Source organism: Frankliniella occidentalis, unplaced genomic scaffold (genome assembly GCF_000697945.3).
Source record: "Frankliniella occidentalis isolate FOCC.00 unplaced genomic scaffold, Focc_3.1 Scaffold66, whole genome shotgun sequence".
Classification (NCBI taxonomy): Eukaryota; Metazoa; Arthropoda; class Insecta; order Thysanoptera; family Thripidae; genus Frankliniella; species Frankliniella occidentalis.
The window spans coordinates 1,509,952-1,513,286 of record NW_026267196.1 but is presented as its reverse complement, the minus strand read 5'-3'; positions in this window follow the sequence as shown (position 1 = coordinate 1,513,286).

The window sequence follows — 3,335 nt, the reverse complement described above, 5'->3', positions numbered from 1 at the left end:
GCACTCACACACTTGTAACCCCTCTTCTTGTTGCTATCTCCATCGCACAATCCCTGCCGAGCACGCGACAATGGCGCGGATCGTTATTTAAAAGACTAAAGAGGACGACGCCGAGCGATTGCGCCTGCAGCAGCAGCAGCAGCCCGATGCAACATGCAACCGCGCCGCCAGGTCCAGCCCAGAGAGGGTGTCCAACAAACGACCTCTTCCATGGCCATACCTTCGGGAACAACCACTCGTAGTAGAACGCGCCCAAAACATTTTCCCCGGCGAGTAAAAGAAAAACGCCCGCGGCCAACGTGTATGGAATTTACCGGCCGGAGTGGCAGAGGCAGGCCTGGCGGCCTGGCAAGCAGGCAGGCCAGGCGCTGTGCGAATAATATCCAGATTACAGGCCGGTGCCGGCCGGAGCGCACCGCACCGCCGCACCGCGCATGCGCGCGCCCCCCGATCATCCATTATGTCCACGTCGAATCGGGATCGGGAATCGGGAGCATGAGCGGGAGCCGAGCAGCTCTTGCTCTTGGCCGGTAATGCTCGCAGAGTGCAGCGAGGCGGGTCCGGCCGGCCGGCCGGCGGGCTGCGCGATGAACAGGGTGCAGCTCGCCAGGCGCAGCCAAGGTCCCGTCCCGCGCCTGAGCTTTATTCGCACCAACCAATATACACCCGAGCCCGAGCAGGTCGGGGCCGCGCGGCGCAGTCATTGGAATTGCAGCGTTACGTAAGCATCCCGGTGGTTATTATTATTATTGCTTATTTTCTTGTTATTCTCAATATCCGCAAAAAAGAAATTATTGACAAGGGAAATAAAACAGATCCATATGTGTTACCCACGTTATAGAGCTCCACCACACTAGGGTTGGCCAACGCGCACCCCCTGTTTGTGTTGCTTTACCCTTCCCTCTTTTGGAGTGATACTGTTACAGCATGCAGGCGTGTGTGCGGGTTGCCTGCTCGCTGGGAGCCATCAGGTTGCACACGGTCTACCGGTTGTAACTGTGAATGCGCAGCAGTGTTGCGGGATTGCATACCCGACAGGGCTGCAGGGGACATGGCGCCTTACGGGCGAGTTGGGTAGGCAAGCCCGCAACACTGCTGTGCATTCACAGTTACACCCGGTACATATAGTACAGAGTTTGAACAGAACATGGAACGGGCCGGTCGAACGGCCCGCTCCGTCTACTCACAACTTTATGACACGGCCCTGAGTAGTGAGTGACCCGGGGCAGGGGGCCGGGGCAGGGGGCCGGGGCAGGGACGGCGGCGGCGTGATGCGATGGCGTGCCCAGCGCCTCGACGGCGTCGTCGTGGCCGTCGTGGCCCGTCTCGGGGAGGAGGAGGGGAGGGGGGGGGGCAAGGTGGTAGGAGCACGTCAGGACGGCCCGCCACGCCGCGCCACGACTTACACAGGGGCCTAAAAGCCGTCGCGGCCGAACAGAGATAACGCGCGGGGCTCCCAAATAAACAGAAACCTGTGGGCAAACAGGCCATCCACCGGGCAGACAGCCGGGGCCGCGCACAGTCCACAGCATACACGAGGCGAGGCAGGGGCAGCAGCATACGGCACAGCCGGGCCGCACACTACCGCTGGCCAACCAGAGGGTCCACGACAACGACGACCACGTCCTCCAACAGAGTCCATACAAACGGCATGCACAAACTGCAAGAAGCCATAGTCCCTCCACCTCAACCCACGACGCGAAACTGCCCCCCCAACGAACACCTCTTCGACCCACCACCACAACATAAAACCACCGCACGTTCACAAACCCGCGAGCCAAGTGTTTGTTGGCGCCGAGGCCAGCAGTAGCCCGGCCCGGCGCTAGGGCGGACCGGACCGCGGCGCGTTTTAATTTGAGTGTCCGTGCTGGCATCCGAGCCGGGCACCACCGCGGCGCCGGAGGAGCAGTAAACCTAATTCAGCAGCAAATACGTGTGCCGCTTGCAGTGGCAGCAGCCGCTCGCCCTACTCCTACGCCTATACTACGAAGCAGAGGCAGCGGAGGAGCAGGCGCCGCCAGCGGCACCCGGAGCGGCGCGCAGCGGCCAGCGCTCTGGCCCCGGACTTAATTCCTGATCCAATTACCGGGCATAAATAAGCGCTGCGACTCGCTACCGGGCCGGGAGCAGGCGAGGCAGCTTGTCCACCCGCGCGCCTTCCGCGCCGCGCACGCCACGCGGAGGAGGAGGATGTCGAGAAGAAGGCCTCGCTCTGAACCCTTTATTCCCCGCCCGGAGGCCCGGAGGCGCCAGCTACCTGGCTCCAACTACTACTGCTGCTGCCCACTGCTGCGGCCGGCAGCGCCCAGAGGGGGTCTTGTGCTGCAGCAGGGCGCGCGCTCATGCCGCGCAGCGCCGACGACAGGTTTGCATACACACATGACAGCGGCAGGTGCAGCGCGCTGCAGCGCGGCCCCGCTCCCGCTAATCCCTGGCTATAAGAGCGAGCGAGAGCGACGATGCGATATGAACAGCCGCCGCCCCGCCCCGCCCGGTCGCTCGCTTTCGCTCCAATTACACCGCAATGGCGGGGCGGGGCGGGGCGCGGCGGGGCGGAAGACGCTCTGCTGTGACAGGCGCAGGCGTTATTTGGCGGGTGGGGCCCCAAACCCGCCTAAGGGACAGCAGCAGGACAGGTCGGCCGCCGTCGAGAGCGACGGCACACCCAGCGCCGTGCAATAAAAAGGCGCTCGCAACACGCTGATGCGAGGGTTTTGCAACGGCGGGTATAATGAATGTCCTTGGGGTTATCATCATCATCATCATATCCCTGGACGTTAAATCAGTTGGTTATGCGTGGAGTGGGGCCGCTGGACCAACGGCTGCTGTGGCCGTGCAACGCCGCCGCCGCCGCCGCCGTCCTCCGGGATGTCATACGGCGTGACTCTTGGCGGAGGCTTATATGAGCCCGATGGCGCGCGCGAGGTCCCCGTCGTCCGCCGCAGGTCAGGTCCAGCAGGGCGAGGACAAGGGCCGTACAGCACACATTACACGGACGAGACGCTGTAAAAGCTCAGGCAATTTGTCGCGCGCGGGGCTCACCACAACAACCGTTCTGCTCCGCGCCGTATACTGCGAGGAGAGGCGGAGCGGGGCGAGGCGGGGCGTCCGATAAGAAAATAAGAGGACTTGATCGCGCGGCTCATGGCGGGGCGTGGCGGGGTGCTAATGGCCGGACCAGCAGTCGGAGTGGGGGTAGGTAAAACAACGGCAAGAGCAAAAAGCATTATCGGCCCCGGCTGTACGCTGGAAAGAATAAAAGGAGACGCGCGCGGGGCGAAACGGTACAAAATAATAATAATAACGATGCGAAATAATACGTGCGCCGCGGAAAA